The 23,225-nt window shown below is 44.7% G+C and overlaps 1 long non-coding RNA gene across 2 annotated transcripts in view; it reads right to left on the reverse strand.

The window, feature by feature from the left end:
- LOC138481679 (uncharacterized) overlaps positions 1–23,225 on the reverse strand; it is a 373,247-nt gene that overhangs the window by 208,887 nt on the left and 141,135 nt on the right. Inside the window, exons 1-2 of one of the 2 annotated variants that reach the window (XR_011274325.1) lie at positions 6,986–7,056; positions 5,944–6,019 (exon numbers count right to left, since the gene is read on the reverse strand). This is a non-coding gene — a long non-coding RNA (uncharacterized lncRNA). Of the gene's footprint in view, positions 1–5,943; positions 6,020–6,985; positions 7,057–23,225 lie in introns of those variants that run through there. The other variant, XR_011274326.1, reaches the window with a different exon arrangement.

Raw genomic sequence — 23,225 nt, forward strand, 5'->3', positions numbered from 1 at the left:
GTATCAGAAGCTGAGAGCCAAGCTCTGAAAACATCACAAAAGAATGGACTCCTGATTGGCATTCATTATCAAGTCAATGTCAGTCCAAGAGGGGAAGCCACCAAATATCACAATCTATTGGTGCCGAAGCAATTCTGGAAGGTAGTGTTAGAATTGGCACACTCTAGCCTGATGGCAGGGCATCTCGGACTGGAGAAAACACAGAAGACCTTGCTCAGTCTGTTCTACTGGCCTGGGGAATATGCCAAGATCAAACAGTTCTGCACATGCTCTCTTCTCTGCCAAAGAACATCGCCAGATGATGTTCCTCAAGCACCTCTAATGTCTTTGCCAATCATTGAGGTCTCATTCTTAAGGATCAGTATGGACATAGCCGGCCCCTTGGAACTTTCCAAGTCAGAGAATTAATATATCCTGGTGATGGTTGACTATGTGACACTATGTGCTGATACCTTCCCTTTAAAGAAGCAACACCACAAAAGACATCTTGAAGATTCTCATATCTTTCTTTGTGCAAGTGGGTTTTCCAGCTGAAATCCTCACAGGTTTCATGTTGAAACTAATGAGCCAAATGAAGGTGCTGATAAATATCAATCAAATGCTGAAGCACATCCCAAGAAGCTAGTTCGTAGTTGAAAACTGATGAAATTTTGATTACTTAATTCCATGGGCTATGTTAGAAATCCAGAAAATGCTGCAATCATACACAAACTTCTTTCCATTTGAGTTGGTATATAGCAGAAGTCCTGTGATGTAATGAGCATCATCCATGAGGAATGGGAGGGGCCCAACAGCCAGCAGGCTAGTGACCATCTTATTGTAAGAAACCGCAGTCCATGAAGAAGATGTGCAAAATGGTTAGAAACCTTCGGCAAGATGCCCAGGTCAAGAAAGAAATGGTGTACAATAAAGAAGCCAGACTACGCCCCTTTCAAGTGGAGACAAAGTAATAGCCTCACCCCTAACATACAAGGTCTAACAAGCTGACCGACTGAAGCCTTCTCAGCTGTACCATATGAATAAACCAAAGAGCTGTGAAGAGAAGAGCAACCCACAGTTTCTCCTGTGATATGTAAACAACATGAGGGAAGCACCCATGGCGATCGAAGTCCAGGAGTAACCTCGCCAGAGTTGCTATCCACAACCACACACCAAATACGTGCCAAGCTGATTGATGGCTATGCAAATGTGTTCTCCGCAAAATCCAGATGAGTACAGAGGGTATTTCACAAGATTCAAGAACCACCTAGATAAGTTGTATGGTGCAGGCCAGTTAGGTTTCCTGAGGCCAGGAAACAAATATTCTATGAGGAGCTGAAAACGTTGCTTAACCTGGGAGTCATTAAGTCATACAGTGGGTGGTCATCACCAGTGACCCCTGTCCCAAAACCTGTGAACACATGGTGATTTTCATTGACTTCGGCAGCTAAATGAAATCTCCACGTTCAATGCTTATCTGGTGCCTTCATGTGAGATATATTTTGATTAGAATATTGAATTGGCAATCAATGAGTATCGCCAATCTCATGCCCCCAAATTACACAGCCGTACCCCACATTCCTGGCAAGAAACAGGCAGTGTGGTCAAAACTTGAATTTATTTAAATAAAGATTAGAGTAAAATCAAATAAATGTGGTCGCCAGCTTTATGCAGGGGGGCTTACCACAATGTTGCCAACCATAAACAGCAGGTTTACAAAAGCAAAATTGACCTTCCTACATTAATCTCTCTATTTCTCACACATAAGCACTAATTTCTATGATCAATTCTATGTATATTAAGTTCTGACTAATACTAGGCATTCTAATTACATTTCTAATTCTTGTCGGTTAATAGCTCTTGGGAAGAAGACATGGTATCGCGCAGTATACACAGACACAATGCATTCAAGTTTCTAAAAACCTTTAATTACGAATTGGATTCGGATAGTAGAATTCCTAAAATGGCCTTAACTCTAAAATGGCAGTCATCTCGACCATTAAACACTAACAAATACGTCCAAGTCAGCCTGGTCAAAAGTAAAAAGGCCTATACTAAGAAAACATAACTTTGACCTCCTTCTCAAGAAAACAAATGTGTTAAGGGAATACAAAAAGGAAAATAGTGTGTCAAAAAGAAATGATAAAATGGCTTCAGCACCAACTCCCTTCCCCGGGTTCAACCCCACGGGGTCTAGAGAGTCTCTTAATAAACAAAGGATAGGTGGATGGCACAGTTCTATCAGTCTTGCACACTTTGGCTTACTGGTACAGTTCAAGAGATCAATCTTAGGCTTTCAATTTCTGGTAGTTCAATCAGTTCTTAGGCTTCACGTGCCTTGTCATCAATCCTCAGTTCATATGCTCTCAATTTCTTACAGTTCTGCACAGGCTTCCCTCTGCCGGGCTCGAGCCTGTCTGGTTTCACTTTATCACAAATTTCTTACAGTTCTGCACAGGCTTCATTCTGCCGGCTCAAGAATGTCTTGTTCTTCAAGGGGTTCCCTTCCCCACGTTTTATCTAAGATCTTTCACTTTCGAAGACTTTTAAAACTGCAGTGAATTTACATATACCTATGCATGACCACTTCGACCTCTCTTTCCATACTCCTTCAATTCACAATCTTCTCTTGCAGCACCAATGCCTCCTGGTACTTATAGTTCTTATACTCTTTCACTTGCTTTCTTGGCCTTTTCCAAAGTTCTTTATATTTTACTTTTGCCCTCTTGGCAAGTTCTACTTTTTCCCCCTTGGCATGTTTCATATTTCACATATTTCATTTTCCTCTTATTTAACATTCTTTCATTTGATCTCCACTTGTAATATCTTTCAAAAATTCATAACATTTCACAGAGACTTTCTAATGTGTGACTTCCTCTCGCAGGACCACTCTGCTACTCTGTATCCTTTTCTTTTAACAATTGCTCTCTTCATTTGTGTTTTATCGGCACATGTGCATCCTTCAACTTTTAAATCTCAGTCACTTTCCCTTTGACATCAACCAGACTTTTGTTGTGCTTGATAACTCACCAGTTGTGTTAATTGAATGTCTTTCACATTTTTCTCGCAGCTGAAGGTTGTTACCAATGCCTCCTCTGCCCCCCCCCCCCCCCCACAACTTTGCATTTCAACCGGGAGGGTTGCAGGCTGTTTTCTGGCACAGTTAAGGTTTCTTTCCTCCGCTTGTTCTGCTTTTCGAAAACTCACAACTTCCCGAAAGCTTGGAAATCTTACCTGCCTTTTTCTCGATCCTATCAATTGTTGTTCAGCACGTTTTCCTTCCAACTCCCACAGCCTGTTTCACATCCGCCTCAGAATCGGAAAAGTTGTTCCTTCTCGTAGCCAGCCTGGCTCAAAGTGTGTCTGTGCGGGCCACCTTTTATTTTCACTGGGAGACTTAATAAATGCCAGATGTACATTATTAGAGCTGCGTGCCTGACTCTGCCTGGCCTCATTACAGGGACAGGGCCAATGCAAGTCAGGGGAGGTAATCCTTATGACCTCATTGCTCATCTTGCTTGGTGCAGTACTATTGTCAAGACAAAGTGGGGAGGAATTATGAGAGTTGTAGTTTCCCATAAAACCAAGAGGGATAGGGGTTAGATGGGTTGTGGAAAAGGGGAGATACCATGTCTCACCATTGGGTGTTTCTCCCCCCTCCCTGAGGAATCCCTACGCAGGTGATCCTACTTCGCTTGTCCACCCCCAGGGTTGGGATCCAAAAGTGATGGCCTTTCCCTGGCCACCTGAGTAAGGGTACCCAGGGTCTAGTTTGTGAAACACCCTCTGGTTTTTCACATACCCTTCCCTTATGCAATGTGGACAAATCTCTTTCACAGGGGCACCGTGAAAGGAAATCCACATTGCACTGATCTTTGCCTTTCCGATATGCCAATATGAAACAGTATGGCTTTAATTCCAGAAACGATTGCATAACACGGGGTTAGATTCTTTTCGCTGACTTATCCAGACCAGGGAGAATGATCAGTAACTAGAATTAATTTTCTTCCAAGGAGGTAATATTTAAAGTAAAGGATGGCCCACTTGATGACTACCGTTTCTAACTCTAACACTTAATAGTTTCTCTCTCTGAAATAGCTTGCGACTATCAAATAATATAGGGAGTTCTAAGCCGTCATGTACTTAAGATAATATGGCCCCTAACCCAGTCAGAGAGACGTCAGTCTGAAGCATAATGTTTTTTGAGATGTCCACACCTCTTTCAGTATGGGATTTATGTGTTTTAACTTATTATAACAGATTTCATCCTCATCAGTCCAACTGATCTTTGTTGGTTCAGCGTTTTTTAGCTGGTCAGTCAACCGCAATGTTTTTTCTGAGAAATTAGGGATAAATCTGCAATAGTATCCAATTAAACCCAAAAATGCTCTAATGTCTCATTTGGTCTTGGTGTTGGTGCGTTTAGAACGGCTCTTACTTTTTCTTGCTGATGCGGTATACTACGATTTCCTACAAAAAAGCCTAGATATTTTACAGCCGATTGAGCTAATCCACATTTATTTATGTTTGCTCTCTGTCCGGCTTTTCGTAGGGCTCTCATAATGGTATAGAGATAATAAAGATGGTCTTCCTATGTTGGGCTATAAATAATCCTATCATCAATATATGCCCCGCTAAAATCAGAATAGTGCTGTAAAATCTCATCCATTAGTCTTTGGAAATTCGCAGGTGCACTGTGTAAAGCAAAGGGTAGCCCCTTAAATTGGAAAAATCCTATCAGTGTCAAAAAGGCTGTTTTTCCTTGTCTGGGCCATGTAAAGGAACCTGCCAGTGTCCCTTAGTTAAATTTAATGTTGACAAGAATACTGCATTTCCTAGCTTGTCTATCAGGTCATCTATACGAGGCATGGGATATGCATCAAAGGCTGAGATAGCGCTGACCAGTGGCGGCTGGTGAACTTTTAAAGTGGTAGGGTGCAAATGTATGTTTGATGAAGACAGTGGCGAGCGAACGAGCAAAGCGACCATGCCGAAGCAGCAGAGGAGGATCTGGGGGGGTTCTCACCCCCAGGAGAAATATTTTTAAATGAGGAGTGGAAATAGTTCATTTCCCAGCACAATTTACATGAAAAGTTGTAGAAAAATACATAAAATACAAGCAGTTCTCAGAGGAGTACCCACACAATATTCTACTACCAGAGATGCCAGGTTACTGATAGTACACAGGGTCATTTTACAAAGAAGGACATGTATGTGCCCATATCCTACAAGGGCACAGATATGCTTCCATCATTAAGGCAAGTAAGTGCTGGGTAAAGAGTGCCACTGCCATCCCTTAAACATGTTCCTACTTATATAATTTTACTGCAGGAGTTATACGTGTCTTAAATAATGTGACAGAAGATTTCATAACGCAGGTGAATCTTCCTGGATTTGGTAGTTAAAAATAGAATCAGAATTTGCTTAAATACTCAATGAGTTTATAATTGGATATGTAATGTGCCAATTGCCTTGAATTTTGTCAGACTGTTGTATTGTTTTTCTTTTTGTAGATGCAACCATTTGCTCCAGGCTTCTTTGACTGATAGCCAGGGATTACAATAATAAGGAACTCAGAGTTATTACACTACTGTTTAAAGCATAGAGAATCCCAGTTAGTTTCACACCCATAACTAGGAGTTACTTTTTGGCCTAACCATAGAGATAGTCTATTTATATAAAGTACATAGTTATGGAGAGCATGGTTAGCTTGAAACCATCAGTTACTAAGAGCTGCTTTTGACTCCCCAGGCCAACTGGCGCCATGTAAACATACATATGTGATATTAACTCTGTATCTTTGCTGATATGAATAAGGGCGGTTAATTAACACATTCAAGCGACATTCAAAGCAGTATGGAACATATATCCTGGTCATCTCATGTGCAAAACAGATTGGTGTGCTCACCAAAAAATCAATTTCTACCCCTGGTACAGAAGCATTACCATCCACTCATGTCTTACCTTGAGTTGATTCAATTCTGTCAAGAGTATCAAGTAAGTCTAGATGTAAACAGGCCGTTCATTCAAGTGCAGCGCTCTATGCAACCAAATACAGAAGACCATTAATTTGTATATCACTGAAAATATTTCAAACAAACAAAAAGCATATTGTCATTCAGAGCAGTCCTATTGCTACTCCTATATAAGAATTAGCAAACAGAGTTTATGATGTCACATAGGTATAGTTGTTTGGCACTAGGAGCTAAATATAATTGTTAGTAGCAGTTCTGGTTAAGGCTAAACAGCCCTTCTAGGCTGCAATCAAGAGCTAAGTGGCTCTGAGCAATTTAAAACCCATATACTTTGTTCCATTGAAGTGGACATTCAGAAAGCAGGTAATTTCAATCCCTTGTGCAATAGGTTTTCTATCAGTATGCAACTGTGTCGCTAATCAACAAATGACCCAAGTGCAAGTGTTTACCTTGTAAGGGCCGAAGATCTGGGTGGCCAACTTTACTAAATGGTTTTGCAGGACACTTTAGACACGGTAGCCTTTTAGAAGCGACCTGCAGCATGTGTGCATGTTTCCATACGGTATCATTAGCACCCCATATATATCAGCTTTGTTTGGTAACATTAGTGGCAGATGGCACTTTATCAAATGCACATATCAAAGAAAATAATAAAATTGTAGGACCAGAGGAACGTGACAAAGCACTTTGGGACTTATTTGAAGTTGGGCAGTAAACATAAAACAAGTAGCATTTCTGAGTTATTTACCCCATGTGGTTTTCTAAGAATTCCATATGTGATAAAAACTGCATACAGAAAAATACTGTGTGTTCAAATACCTAATAAAACACTTCCAACGTTTACCTCAACCCAAAAGGTCGAGGTCAAAATTGTAAAAACATCCCAGATGTAAGCATTGGCAGTAGACAGGACTCCTGGGGTCTAGACTCAGTTACCTCCACTAGTGGAAGCTTGGACCTAGTGGTCCTTGTACTCCCCTCCCTACTTCATACCCACAGGTCAGGATCCAGTATCACTCACACAGACTTACTTATTGTTCCAGGAATCCTCCTATCTTCTATTCTGTAATAAACACCTTCACATTTACACGTGAGTCCTGCAAAGAAAGCTGACTTTTTTTTAGCATCTTTACCTACTGAAACTAGAGGCAGAACCTATAGTGAATCATATACTCCAACAGTACAGACTGCCAATGTGCATGTTGTGAGAAACCTGAGGGTATTCTCCCAAGCTGACCTTGAGAATACCTTATTCAGGTTGCATGGGAAAGGCTGGCGCTCTCAGATCCCAACCCGGGCGGTGGATGAGCTAGGGAGGGTCACCTGTGTAGGGGAGCCCGGGGTTGTACTTGGGGAAATACCCAAAGGGAGACGTGGTATTATACCGGGGAAGAAGGAGAGGACGAAATCCCTGAAAGCTTTGTAGGCTGCACCACATCTGCCTCCCTTCCTCACAATGAATCTCTCTTGCCCAAACCCTGTGACCACTCTATATCTGGTAAACCCCGTAGGAACTCAACCCCAGTTGCACTCAGAGGCCACATCTCACATAATCCTTGTTTTTCTCTTCCCTACCCGAACACTCCTAGTTATTCTTCTCCCAATCCCACTCCTTATTTCCAGAACTCTCAGTTTGCCTTGACAACACACTACCATTCCCACAATCTCCCCTGTTCAAGTCACCATAAAAACTCTAGCAATTTCTGTTCATTCCACAACCCCAACAAATCTCACTCGTACAAGTTCTATAAACCTGTATAACACCTTTTCTCCATCCTACTGCTTAGGATACTCAGAAACTCCACCACCCTCCTTTTCCAACACAAACACTTTCTCATACTGTGACAAACAACGGACTAGTGTCAAATCCGTTTACTTGACATGTCCCTACCCAAGGGTCAGGCAGAGTCAGCCAATTGACAATAACCACGCACACCTGACAACCCTTTACCCTCCCCACAGGGATAAAAGGCAGAGCACAAAAGCAAGGGCGAACGCATGAGGAGACACTTACACCCAACTAGCAGTTCAAATGGAGAAGAAAGACGGTGAGCCTGGAAGAATGACGAAGGGGAAATTGCCTTTTCCCTTTTCACCTCAGACCCGCAAAGCCTCCAAAAGGGAAATCATAATACTGGGAGCTACAGCTAGCGGGTGAAGCAGAAGATGTCAATGGTACACGGGGGCCTCCCACTTTGATAATGTAGGCAGAGAGGCAAGCTGGCTACCGTGGTACTATCCTTGACTCCAGACAACAAAGAAGCCAACAGGTTCAGCACAGCCGGTGAGTCGGAGGAAGCTGATAGTAAACCGAACTGTGTTGAGCCCAAGGTTGCAAGTGGCAACATTTTTAATGAAAGGAATCCAAAAGAAAAAGAACTTGTGTATGTGTTTGAATTTTAAAGAAAGCCCAGTTGAGGTCTAGGTGCAGAGGGTTCTGGCACCACGTGGGCGCTCATTCGAAAGACTCTGACCAGGACCTGTTTCTAAACTACAAGAACCAGAAGGCCCTAGGAAAGAGTGGCGTGAGGCATCAGAGTGGTCCTATAAGGGTTAAGTGAAATGCCTTATACAATCGAAGGTCTCTGACCCGTGGCCAGAGGAAAGCTAGGGGAAGGGAACCCCGCTTAACAAGATTGTGAACTATGTAACAAGGCAAGTGTGAACCTGACAGAGTGATGCCGAAATAGATCTAGCAGAAGGAAAACCCAACTTTCTGATGAAAATGAGCAACTCATGAACTGTGATCGAAAAACATGAACCGTATTAAATAAAATTCGTAGTGAACCCGACGGAGGGAGGCCCAAACTGTGAGGTTGATCCGAACCTGACAGATACTAAGGGAAAAGGCAAGAAGGATCCAAGTTCAACAGAGGGAGATCCTAGGGGTGAGAGACAATTGCCCAAGGTGCAAGACCACAAAGAGAACGTTTGTGTGTTTGATTATTTTTGCATCAAGAATAATACACCTGTGAACATTGTGTCGACAAGAGTAAACCCGGTCAAGGGTTCACCGCAGTGGGGAATTTAAAAAGACATTTAAATCATATAAGCAATATTTAGTTGCAAGAAGGATCCGAGCCCGGTGGTGGATGATTCAAGGGGTGAAGAGTACCGAAGATACCTTTTGTTTGTTTGTTTGTTTGTTTATCATTGTAAAGCAGCAGACCTCCTAAGGCAAGAGACTTTGTCAGGAAAGAGACTTAGCCTCTGGAGGTTTTGATATCGTTGAAACAGAACTGTGAACCACGTGCAGACGAGGCCCAGGAGTGTGCAGTGCTCGAGAGTCTTGACGTGTGCTTCAAACATGGGGAATGGAGACCCATCCATACCATCCTGACTTATCATTTTGTGAACACTTCTTTATTTTCCAGTGAACATTATCCCACACTCTTTTTGTAATTTAGTAGTAAGGATTGGCAATAGTTTTTTTTTTAGTATGGGCCCTTTTTATTTTGACAAGATGCCACTGCGGCTGCCTTATTATTATTTGATGGTCTTAGCTTGCTCCCATCTTAGATTTAGGTTTAGATTAGGTGTTTATCTCACACATTATAAAGTTCAATAAATACCCTTGAACTGTGATCACTTGTGTCTGTCTTTACTGTTGCCAAAATGAGTTCCTTACATAGTCCAACAAGTTACAGAGTCTTAAATGCCCACAGAGGAGAGTATTGCAAGTTCAGACTTCAGCGTACTAAGCTCCACAGACTCACAGTACACAGCCTTGCATGAACAGTGACAGAGTTCAGAGCCTAATGTGCATTTAATGTACTAATGAATGCATTTACTATAAGCAAGATGTGGTCATATAGTGTTTCATGTGGGTTTCTTCCCAATCCTAAAGACCATAATAATAGCTGTTAAACTGCAACTCAATAATACAATGTTTAGCACTCTCTAAAAGAATGAGTAACCCCTGCTGTGATTGGCATACCTGTCTACAAGTTGCACAGAGATTTCTGAAGCAAGTGCTTAACCTGCGGAGCCATGAGAAACCTCTATATAAAAGCAAAGCTGCACTCCGAGTGTATACTGCAACCAAATCTGTGGGAACAAAAACTACATGGATGAGGAATACACCCCAGTGAGCGTGTGACTCACGGGCGACCCTACACTGTCCAAGCCGCTTTTGGCTGGGGTTCGCTCTGGTGTGTTCCTCATCCATTTAGTTAATTCTCGTGAGCAGTTGGATGTTCACTCAGCAGCAGACCCGGCTGAACATGTGTAGGGGCCCATTTTGACATGATGGTGGTTGCCCCCTTGCTTAGAGTGGAAAGCAGTCTGAGGCACACCTAGAGGGCAGACTTATAATGGAGATAATCTATTTAATAAAGAGAAAGTTAAATTGCTGCCAATTATCACGAGACAGCGAGCCAGCAGGAAGCTCATGAAACATGATGTATGTTTCATCAGCTCCCTGCACTCCTGCTGTCTCATGATAATTGGCAGCTATTTAATCTTCTCTTTATTAACGTATGCAGCAGCGAATGAGGAATTGATAACTATTCAGTCATTGAATGGCTGCTGAATAGTTATGAATCCTTCTTTTGCTGCAGCTCTCTCCTCTGCGCAGACACGGGACAAATAACTTTGTTATTTGTCCCGTGTCTGTGCAAAGCAGCCTGCTCTCTGAATACTGTTCTGGGTGCATTTCAGTGCAGTGCCCAGGCCAGTGTGAGAAGGGTGCATAATGCTGTATGCTTTATGAAATAATGACTATGGCTTTAAAACCCAAGGGGGATTTGTTAGCCTCATATTAATCTGCATGATGCTATGGTGACTTTACATGCAGGATGGGGAGAATAAACTGAAGCCATACTCTTATTGCTCACCTTATTTCTATGTCGATTTATACCGTGTATAATTAGTTTACTATGAAAGGCTTGTTCATTATGTAATGCGGTTTGCTTCCAAGGCATTGTTATACATGAAGTATTATTTAAGCACATGAAATGCAAAGCAAAACCTTAATAAATACGTATAACAACTAAACCAGGGAAGATGTGCTCAGTTGTCCCAGTTTGACCATTTAACCAAAGTGTGTGATCCTGGGAAAATGATTTAATCACACTGTCTCATCTGCAGTTCCATAAGGGATCCACTTCATACCTTATGTTAATATATCATGCTGCATGATATATTAACATAAGCCATGAAGTGAATCTCATGCTACTATAAATTTAAAAACAATGCTGAATGGTGACTATAGTGTTGCTAAATATATATTATTAATGCAATTCCGTTTTGCACCACAAAGTTATTTGCCACTTGGTTTACTTCTGGCAACTTTTTCTAAAGTCACTTCCATGTTGTCTCCAACCCATTCCAAGCAGCATCAACAGTCTTTGATACTTGGAGCCTCCAAGTAGCAAAGACTGATGATGCTCCTTTCAATGGCCTTTTCCGTGAAGACACTTTTGTTGGTGCAATCCTTATGCACATTAGGAGATTTGCATGTATTTTTCCCCACACAGCCTGGATGAGTTTCCTGCATCTGTAATGGGCCCACAGCTAAAAAAATAAATAATTTTGTATGTTCAATGTTGCAAGCAGTCTCCTTTAAGTCTGAAAACATCCACTTCTTGCAGATCCTGTAGGTCCTAGAAAGTGTGAAAATGGAAGATGGTGTGCAATGAAAGACTCAATATCATAGCATAACAGGATATAGCAGAGTGTGGGGCAGTACTCTAGATGGGCCAAGCAACTTCAGTGGCTGGGAACAACAGGGGCGAAAATGTAATGTTAGTTCTACCACAGTTAGTCTACTATACTAGAATCTCTGGTGCACTGGCTGACTGGTGAAACTGCCTGTCAAATCAAGTGATACGAGACTGGGGGAGGGCCAGTGCAGCAATAATGCAATTCTATGTGACAGTATTGGAGCCACTAGCAGAGGATCACCAGTGTACACCAATTTGTCCTTACACGTATCAAAACAGTTGTATTGTAAGGGTGTAAACGTAATCACTTATAAGCATTCCAATTTTTGTAGCTAAAGTCAGAGTGTGATTTCATTATTTGCCCTAGATCACACACACTACACAGCAAAGCAGGGGTTTTGAACCCACTCTCAGTTTTGGGCGTCAAGGCCTACAATAATACTGTCCTATAGCGTTTACTTGCAAAATAAAGAAATTGAATAGGAAAGAATTATGACTACATGTAAATCCTTATAGCAGCATGTGGAGCCAAATACATATCAGTGTACCTTTATTTTCCACATCCTGAATGGAAAACTACAAGATGCAAAAGGCAAAATATCCATTTACCCACTTTATTTTCAGCGCTTTAAGACACACAATAATAGAAGTTGTGTAATAAACTCACTTGGGTTTGGAGATTCTTCACAAACCTCCGTATGGTTTTAAGAACATTCAACTAATGACATCAAAGCAAACTTCACTTTTTTGCATAACTAGCTATTAGGCATTATGGGTATGAATACATTTTCAAAGGGTACTTGATTGTGTTGCTCGCTTTAACTGTCACAGATTTGCAAGGTGTCTGGTGGTCTTTCAGTTGGAAATTCACCATTATGCATAAGAGAGGCTATGCTGCTGATGACAAAAGAAACGTGTTGTCGAGTTCATTACGCACTGGTTGCAGAGCCAGGGACGTAGCCTGTGTGTCCAGGTGGGTTGTGACTCGGGAAAACAAGCAATTCGTTCAAATCAAAATGCACATTTTAATTTGCATCACATTTTATCAGAAAGAAGGGAGAGTTTTCTGATAAAATGTGATGCAAATTAAATTGTGCATTTTGATTTGAACGGATATTCATTCAGTAGCAATGGTCAAAACTACTGTCCGCATGGTGAAGTTACTTCACCATGCGGACAGTAGTTCTGAGTCCTCCGTCCTGGCCTTTTCGGTCCGTTCATTGAGTTACTAACTCAATGTACGGACCTAAGAAGCCACTCAATGGACGGACAGAATAGACCAGGACGGACGACTCAGAAAGTGTCAGAAAGCGATCACACAGGAGTTTTAAGCTCGATCTGAGCTTGTCAGCACTGCAGCAGCAGGCCTCACTCTTTTAAGTTATTTTTTCTTTTTTTTGGTTGAGTGTCACCCGACCAAAAAAAAGAAAAAATAACTTAATAAGAGCCGAGGAATGTGGAGAAAAAACATTCCTGACTGAAGTCTGATGGCTGCTGCGCCACCTTCCTGGTCCAGCGCCAGGCCCAGATGAGATCCTCCAGTGCCTGCAACATGTGGCACACTGTGGACTACTGAAAGAGCTCCACCCCACATGCTGGAACTGAAACCAAACACAGCCCAGGCTCTGTTTGGTTTCGTTTTCCAAAGGGGGTCCAACAACAACCCTCTTTAGGAAACAAAACCAAATAGAACCTGCACTGTGTTTGGTTTCGTTTCTTTCTGTAAAGTCCCAGCATGTGGGTGGGGCTCAGTGACATCACTGGCTCGTAGCCCTGAGCTCTCAGCCTCTGAGCATAGACCCTCCTCTGAAGAGGAGGGTCTATGCTCAGAGGCTGGATCAGCTCCCACCCCCTGTCCTATCTCTTGCAGAGACTGGGGTGGTGTCAGACTTGCAGACCCCACCCTGGTCTGTTTGAGGCAAAGGACAGGCGCTGGGTGAAGAAAAGGATGCCTTGGGGGGTTCCTATATTATTTCCCCCAGGAATCCTTTTCAGCCACGTTTATTGGCTTTCCCTGCTAGGCCGGGATCGTTGATTTCAGCGCTCCCCGCTGCACATTCACTGCTGCCCCCACCATGCCCATGAGTAACAGGATTTTGCTGTTACTCGTGGACATGGTGGAAGGGTGGCATTATTGGTGGCTATCCGCCTCTCCCGTCTCTATGGGCCAGCCGCCACTGGTGTTGACTTGACTAAAATCTATGCAAAAGCCCCAGGTTTGGTCTGGTTTGGTCACCAGTAGAATGGGAGGTCATCAAGGACTAGAAGAAGGCTCAATGACATTAGCTCTGAGTATACTTCCCACTTTATCAATAATTATCTTTTTCCTTGCCTCTGAAAGTCTATAAGACTGTAAATGAACTACTTTTCACGGTGAGGTCCGTATGTAATGGTATGTTCCGCATACCCTCCCTGGTGCATCACAAAATGCATTTGCTGATGCATTTTGTGACGCACCACGGAGGGTATACGGAAACAAGATCATTCAAACTTTCTTGTTTTTCAAAGGGGAGATGTTGGAGTATTAATTCTACGTTATCCATTTCTTGAGGTGCCAAACAAGAACATATTGGAGTGTGGTAGAATGCTGGATTTTCCTTGCACTCTTTTAGGAGGTTGACGTGTTAGATATGTGTCTTCTGGTGCCTGTCTGATTATTGCATGTTCCTACCCGTTCCAATACATCAAAAGTTCTGTGCCATTTCGAGATTAATTTATTCTCCTAAATTGGCAAGAGAACCAGAACTTTTTGACACACTGAAAATGTTCTTAGATTTATTTTCTTATCATATGAAAGCTTCTGTTGGCTTTGAGCTTTCTCCATGCGGGTATGGACTAAAGATCTGACTAGGTTCATGTGTTCTTGTAACGGATTTGTGGTTTGAGACAGCGGCATTGGGGTATCCTCCTTTTCTTCCCAGATTTCCCTGAGCATGTCCAAGACATCCCTTGGCTCTCTGCCATACAATAGCTGAAAGGGTAAAAATACAGTCAATGCTTCAGGGGTTTTTCTTACAGCAAACAAGGACCATGGAATCATGGGATCCCAATCCTTCCTGCCTTCACCAACTAACTTTGTTAGAATGGTCTTCAGAGTCTTATTAAATCGTTCTACCAATCCATCTATATGAGGATGATTAACTGAGGTTCTTAATGTAGTGATGTCTAATAACTCTTTAACTTCTCCCATGAGCTAACTCATAAAATGTGTTCTTTGATCTGTAAGTATTTCTTTCGGGAACCCGACCTGGGAAAAAAATGTTAGCAGGTGTTTTAATATCTGTTAGGTCATAGTATTCCTCATGGGGAAGGACTCAGGATACTAGGTAGCATAATCAACAATCACTAAGACAAATGTATTTCCCAGTTTAGAGCTTTCAAGGGGCCCAATGGTGTCCATCCCTATTCGGCAGAATGGGACCTCTGATATAGGTAATGGATTTAACAGGGCCGGGGGAGGAATATTTTTGCTGGTCTTTTGACATATCTCACATATCTGTATGAAGGTTTTAATATCGGCATATATTCCTGGCCAAATGAACTTTTCACTAATATGGGTGTAGAGGAGCAGCCGAATGCCTCTGCAGGGAGTCCCGCCCCTTTTATGCCTATATGTTCGAAACCAGAATGCCATTAATGGTACCTATACCGTGAAAAGCCTTTGACATAAGGTATCTATTGAGAAAACCCTACATGATGTATCCCAGAAGAGATGACGGTCTCCTGAGAGAGAGCCCCGAAGAAGTGCGAAGATGTGAACAAGAGAGGCTGGTGACGTCACAAGAGATGAGAGTGACACACTGAAAGGAATGACCGAAGAAGAGAAGGAATAAAGGAATAGAACGTATAGAATCTGATGGCGAAGTAAGGAATCGAGAAGACGTTCATGTGTGAAATAAAGATTCATAAAGTAATCATAAGGCTGGCTATACGTAGTGAATAGACTGCAGGCGATGCCGCCAATATATATATACGTGTATAGACTCTGGACATTCAATGCTATAATTTTAGTAAGCTCAAACCATGGAGAAAGGAGGATCGATAGCTGTGTGTGTGTCAAAACAAAGAATAAACTGAGGCTCCAAGATGGATCAAAGGAAGACTGCTTGGCTTGGTGTCAAAAGGGCTGAGGCAGCCAAGAACTGGTTATCTATTCTCAAAGGCAGTAAAGCGTAAGAAGCAAAATTGTTCCTTGTAAAGTTGCAATGAGAGAACACCATGAGAGCCAAGTTACTTCATTTAAGACAATTAAATGCTATAAAATGGGCAGATTCACGGTCTCTGATCGCGTGGGTCCAAGATGGAAATAGATGTGGGCATGCAAGCCTGGACCTTGATAAGAACGTGCTCCAACACCCTCATTTTCCCAGAGACGAAAAGCAACTAAGAGGCTGATTTCAAAGACAATCTGAATGGCAGACGGCTTGAGTGATGAGAGATGATGGGCTAATTGGGTGGAAAGGTACGGCCAAGCCCACCCACCAGCTTACGTGCTCCTAGAGAATCGAATGTTCTAAAAGAGTACAAGTGTGCCAACCAATTGTAGGAGGCCATATAATGAAGGTCCTAATAGTTTGATAGCCAATGGTGTACCGTTTAGCTAATAACTGTTGAAGATGACTTGCATTAAGGGAGGGCATCAGTTACCCACTGACTGTAGAGACCCAATCACAATCTTATCTCATATAGAAAGTATACTTAAATATTCCCCTTGAACCAACCAAAATATCACATAGGTTTTTGTAGTTTGCCACGTAGTATGACATCACGTATGACAAGTTTTCGCTAAAAAAGTAATGTTTTTATGAAATGTATTGAGATCATGCTGTGCAAAGTCTTTTGATGTCTGTTGTACTCCCTGTTTTAGATAATTGATATTAAAACAGATGTTTTTGCCAACTTCCTGAGTCGGTCTTCTAGTTTGGTATGAGAGTTATTCTTCATCCCATCCATCATACTATGTGTTACCTTAATCAAAAGTACCATAAGGGTTCACTTGGTAGCATTTCGGATGGTTGAATAGAAAGACTCATTGCTCATATTTGTTGTTTTCATGAAGGTATATTGTGTAAACACTGGTAAGTAATGACAGTCAATTGAGACTCGTCACAATGGGAGATATTACTCCCCTGATGCATTTATGTAAGGCATTGCCAAAACATATACCCAAGCTCAAACAGTACAGTGCAGAATGAGTGAAAAGCACAGCATATAAAATGTTCATGCCATGGCCACAAGGGGGATCATTGTCGAAAGCAGTATTGCAACATATGACCACATACTTGCGCGCTGCATACACTGGAAAGAAATTGGAGAAAAGGTGAAAAGAGAAGGTGAGCTAACGCCGTTCTCTCCCTTGATCTGTGGCATTATTGTGCCGTTCAGATCGAGTGAGTTGTCGTTGGAAAGGGGAGACTCTTCCTTTTCCAACAACACCTTATTTGAAGCATTGCTGGGCATGGATCGGGTGCAGATCGCTTGATCCACACCCAGCAATGCCACTAGACCACCAGGGATCTGTTTGTGTAGTGGGGGGAGAGGGGGATGCTTACTATGTAAGTGGCCCTCTCCCCATCTTCAAAGCAGGGGAAGCACGTTTTGCTGCCCCTAGGCACGGGGCAAAGAAAAGGGCCACTAGACCACCAGGCATTTCAGATAATGAAAGGCGGTGGCCCTTTCCCCCACCTTAAGTGGATGGGGGCACTTCATGAAGCTTCTGCCCCTAGGAAGGGGTTCATGAGATGCCCCCCATCCATTTGGGTGGGGTAGAGCGGGCCACCAGAAATCTTTGAGCAGCCCCCCCAAGCTAGGGGCACTACATTTTGCCCCCCTGGGGGCGGATGGGCACAATAATGTGCCCATCTGCCCCTAGGAAAGGGGCAACAAAAAATAAGGGTGTTTTGGGTGGGGGGAAACTAAACAACCAGTGAATATATGGAATGAAGAGGGGGGTGGCCCTCTCCCCCACCCTAAATTAATGGGGGGCACCTCATGTAGCCATCCCTGGGGGAGGATTTCTGGCCCTATCTGCACCCAGGGAGGGCTACATGAGATGCCCCCACATCCATTGGGGGTCGGGGGAGAGGGCCACCAGAAATCTTGGCACAGCCCCCCCCCCAAGCATGTGGCAATATGTTTTACCCACCCTGGGGGCACATGGGCACAGTAATGTGGCCATCTGTCCCTAGAGTAGGGTCAAAACAAACAAAATATCAAAAACAAAAAAGTTGTTGGTGGGGGTTGTGGGGCACCCTAAAACACCAGTGACTTATGTAATGAAAAGGGGAGTGGGCCCCCACCCCCAAATTGATGGGGGGGGGCTCTCGTGTAGCCCTCCTTGAGTGCAGATTGTTAGTACAATCTTGCAATCTGCCCCTAGGAAGGGGTAAATCTGTTTTTACTGGGTAGTGAGGGTCAGTAGACCACCAGGGATGGCTTGAAAAGGGGGACGTGATCAGAGAGCAGTAGTTATGATTTGTTTTTGCTGGGGTGACCATAGGTAATGAATGTTTCTAGTTTTGTTTACAGCTTTTTCTACGCGAGCAGCTGTAATGTTATGTGAGTACTGTTTTTTATTATTCTACGTTCAGGGCCAGTTGTCAGTGGGGTGGGTGGTACTGGGGCTGGATTGTTGGTGTGGGCAGGAGTGGGCCATCTGGGGAGGTATTTGGGTGAGCTAGGACACAAATGCAGGGTCAGGCCACAAATTGCCCCCATGCCAGCATAACATTGACGTTTCCCTGGGAGCGGCTGTCTCCCATGTGGGTTGACCATCTGCAAGCCCAGGCTGCACCTCTGGCTGTACTGCGTTACAGATGTCACCTCTGGGGGGAATGGGGATCCTGCTGGGACTCCCCGGAACTGCCGCTGGGCTTGGGGATGGTCGACCCACATGGGAGACAAGGCACCCAAGGCTGGAGGCATCACCTCTGACCATCCTGGAGTACTGGCTATCCTGCGTTACAGCTTTTTCCTCTGGGAAAGGACAGGGGCCCTTCTGGGGCTCCCTGGAACTGTTGCTGCAATGGTTAACCTACATGGGAGACAGCCGCCCAAGTCTGGGGACATAACCCCCCAACTATCCTGGAGATCTGGAGGACCTGCGGTAGAGCTTCTCCCTCTGAGAAAAGATGGGGACCTTGCCGGGGCTCCCTGGAACTACCGCTGTGATTGGAGACGGTAGAACCACATGAGAGACGCATGCCCAGGGCCGGGGATATCCCCTCCAACCGTCCTGGAGTTCTGGCTGGGCTGCGTTACAGCTTTTCCCTTCGGGGAGGTATTGGCACACTTCCAGGACTCCCTGGTCGGGAAAAGCTGTGACACAAGTCAGCAAGAACTCCAGAACGTTTGGAGGTCATGTCCCCGGCCGTGAGCATCAATTTCCCATGTGGGTTTACCATCCCCAAGCATAGCGGCAGCGCCAGGGAGCCCCTGGCAGGGTCCCGTTCCCTCCCCAGGGGGAAATTCTGTAATGCAGCCCATCCAGCGCTCGAGGATGGGTGGGGGTGATGTCCCTGGCCTTGGGCGGCCGTCTCCCATGTGGGTTGACCATAACCAAGTGCAGCAGCAGCCCCAGGGAGCACCGGCAGGGTCCCCAACCTTTCCCGCAGGAAATTCTGTAATGCAGCCGAGCCAGAGATCCAGGATTTGTTGGGGATGATGCCCCTGTCCTTGGTTGGCTGTCTCCCATGTGGGTCGACCATCCCCAAGACCAGTGGTAGTTCCGGCAGGGTCCTCATTCCTCCCCAGAGGGAAAGGCTGTAACGCAGCCCGGCAAGAGCTCCAGGCCTTGGCCGGCTGTCTCCCATATGTTTTGAGTGTCCCCAAACCCAGCAGCAGTTCCAGATAGCCTCAGCAGGGTACCTGACATTTCTCAGAGGGTGAAGCTGTAACGCAGGCCAGCCACGGCTCCCGGAAAGTCTGGGCCTTGGGTGGCTGCCTGCCATGTGGGTTGACCATCCCAAGTGCTGTGGCAGTCCCAGGGAGCCTCAGCAGGGTCCCTGTCCTTTCCCAGAGGGGTAAGCTGTAACGCATCCCAGTCAGACTTCCAGGATGGTCGGGGTGATGTCCCTGGCCTTGGGCACCCATCTCCCATGTGGGTCAATCATCCACAAGCCCAGCCTGGAGCTCTGATGCGTTGCAGCCTTTGCCTCCGGGGAACAATGTGGACCCTGCCGGAACTGCAACTTAACTTGGGGATGGTCAATGTTCGACCCACAAGGCCAGGGACATCACTCCTAACAGAGAATTTCCCTCTGGGAAGGGACAGGGACCCTGCCGGGGCTCCCTGGGACTGCCGCTGCACTTACGGATGGTCAACCACATGGGAGAGAGCCACCCAAGGCCAGGGACATCACCCCCGACCATCCTGTAGTGCTGCCTGAGCTGCGTTACAGACTTTCCCTCGGGGTAGGGAAGGGGACCCTGGTAGGGCTCCCTGGGACTGCCGTTGGACTTGTGGGTGGTCGACACTTTTTCTTTTCCACCCAGGTAGGTGCACCCACACATGGGTACGGTTTTCATCTGGACACCTGTGGGAATGTGGTAAGGTAGGAGATGTGTTGTTGACGGCATGTTTCAGTAGTTTCCAGGTGGAAAATCTCTGAAAATTGAGTTTTTTTCTCTAAATTTGGGACTTTGCCAGGGCTTGTGGGTAATACACTTTGGGGCGATTCATTCAAGTCAGACCTCTGTGGATTCCCACAGGTGTCTTCTTTTCGGAAATGCATGGGGTTCCCTGTTTTCCTTGGTGGCTGCAACACCCCAGGCCCAAATCTGTAGTGCTTTAGCCTTTTCTCTTTGTGCCCAGGTAGGTGCACCCACACATGTGAGGTACCGTTTTCATCAGCACACCTGTGGGAACGCGGGAAGCTAGGACATGTGGTGTTGGCAGCGTGTTTCAGGGGGGTGGCGGTAGAAAAATGGTGTTTTTTTACCATATTTTGGACATTGCAGGGGCTTGTGGGTAATAAATTCTGTGGCGATTCACGCAAGTCTCGCCTCTGTTGATACCCAGGAGTGCCTTCTTTTTGGAAATGCATGGGGTTTCCTGTTTTCCTTGGTGGCTTCGACACACTAGGCCCAAATCTGTAGGTTGTCCAGAAGAGCAAAATTCCTCAAAATCTGCACTGCCAAAAGAATTTGGGTTACCAGTGGCTTAACCTTTTTTCTTTGCGCCTAGGTAGGTGCACCCACACATGTGAGTTACCATTTTTGTCAGGACACCGGTGGGAACATGTGAAGCTAGGATATGTTGTGTTGGCAGCGTGTTTCGGTGATTTGGTGGTGGAAAATGTCTGAAAATGTTGTTTTTTCACCATATTTTGGACTTTGCAGGGGCTCGTGGGTAATAAATTCTGGGGCGATTCACACAAGTCAGACCTCTGTTGATACCCACCGGTGTCTTCTTTTCGGAAATGCATGGGGTTCCCTGTTTTCCTTGGTGGCTTCAACACCCTAGGCCTAAATCTGTACGTTGTCCACAAGAGCAAAATTCCTCAGAATCTGCTCTACCAAAAGAATTTGGGTTACCAGTGGTTTAGCCTTTCCTCTTTGCACCTAGGTAGGTGCACCCACACATGTGAGTTACCATTTTCATCAGGACACCGGTGGGAACATGGGAAGGTAGGCCATGTGTTGTTGGCATCATTTTTCGGTGAGTTGGTAGGGGGAAATGTCTGAACATTTTGTTTATTCGCCACATTTCTGACTTTGCCAGAGATTTTGGGTAATAAATTCTGGGGCGATTCGCGTATGTCAGACCTCTGTGGATTCCCATGGGTGTCTTCTTTTCAGAAATGCATGGGGTTCCCTGTTTTCCTTGGTGGCTCCGACACCCTAGGCCCAAATCTGTAGGTTGTCCACAAGAGCAAAATCCTGCAAAATCTGCTCTGCTGAAAGACTTGGGCTTACCAGTGGTTTATCCTTTTCCTTTTGCACCCAGGTAGGTACACCCACACATGTGATGTACTGTTTTCATCAGGACACCTGTGGGAATGTGGGAAGATAGGACATGTGTTGTTGGCAGCATGTTTCGGTAGGTTGGCATGGGAAAATGTTTGAAAATGGTGTTCTTTTTGCCAAATTTTGGATTTTGCAGGGGATTGTGGGTAATAAATTCTGGGGCAATTCGCGCAAGTTATACCTCTGTGGATTCCCAGTGATGTCTTCTTTTTGGAAATGCATGGGGTTTGCTGGTTTACTTGGTGGCTTTGACACGTTAGGCCCAAATCCGTAGGTTGTCTTCCCAAACCTTTTGGGGGATTGCAGTGGTTTAGCCTTTTTCCCCTTGAGCCCATGTAGGTGCACCCACACATGTGAGGTAGAGTTTTCATTGGGACACCTGTGGGAACATGGGAAGGTAGGACATGTGTTGTTGGTAGCGTGTTTCAGTGGATTGCCAGGGGGAAATGTCTGAAAATTGTGTTTTTTTCGTCAAGTTTTGGAATTTGCAGGGGATTGTGGGTAATAAATTATGGGGTGATTCGCACTAGTTAGACCTATTTGGATTCCCACGGATGTCTTATTTTTGGAAATGCATGGGGTTTGCTGTTTTCCTTGATGGCTTCGACACCGTAGGCCCGAATCTGTAGGTTATCCACAAGAGCAAAATCCCTCCAAATCTGCTGTGCTGAAAGACTTGGGTTTACCAATGGTTTAGCCTTCTCCTTTGCGCCCAGGTTGGTACACCCACACATGTGAGGTAACATTTTTGTCAGGACACCTGTGGGAACGTGGGAAGGAAGGACATGTGTTGTTGGCAGCGTGTTCCGGTGGGTTGGCAGGTGGAAATGTCTGAAAATTGTGGGGTTTTTTGCCAAATTTTGGACTTTGCCAGGGATTGTGGGTAATATATTCTGGGCTGATTTGCGCAAGTCATACCTCTGTGGATTCTCATGGATGTCTTCTATTCGGAAGTGCATGGGGTTTGCTGTTTTCCCTGGTGGCTTTGACACCCTAGGCCCAAATCTGTAGGTTGTCTCCCCAAACCCTTTGGAGGATTGCAGTGGTTCAGCCTTTTGCCTTTGTGCTCAGGTAGGTGCACCCACACATGTGAGGTGCTGTTTTCTTCGGGACACCTGTGGGAGCATGGCAAGGTAGGACATGTGTTGTTGGCAGTGTGTTTCGGTGGGTTGGTAGGGGGAAATGTCTGAACATTTTGTTTATTCGCCACATTTCTGACTTTGCCAGAGATTTTGGGTAATAAATTCTGGGGCGATTCGCGTATGTCAGACCTCTGTGGATTCCCATGGGTGACTTCTTTTCAGAAATGCATGGGGTTCCCTGTTTTCCTTGGTGGCTCCGACACCCTAGGCCCAAATCTGTAGGTTGTCCACAAGTGCAAAATCCTGCAAAATCAGCTCTGCCGAAAGACTTGGGCTTACCAGTGGTTTCTCCTTTTCCTTTTGCACCCAGGTAGGTACACCCAACCATGTGATGTACTGTTTTCATCAGGACACCTGTGGGAATGTGGGAAGGTAGGACATGTGTTGTTGGCAGCATGTTTCGGTAGGTTGGCATGGGAAAATGTTTGAAAATGGTGTCCTTTTTGCCAAATTTTGGATTTTGCAGGGGATTGTGGGTAATAAATTCTGGGGCAATTCGC

Source organism: Ambystoma mexicanum, chromosome 5p (assembly GCF_040938575.1).
Source record: "Ambystoma mexicanum isolate Mex_15411 chromosome 5p, UKY_AmexF1_1, whole genome shotgun sequence".
Taxonomy (NCBI): Eukaryota; Metazoa; Chordata; class Amphibia; order Caudata; family Ambystomatidae; genus Ambystoma; species Ambystoma mexicanum.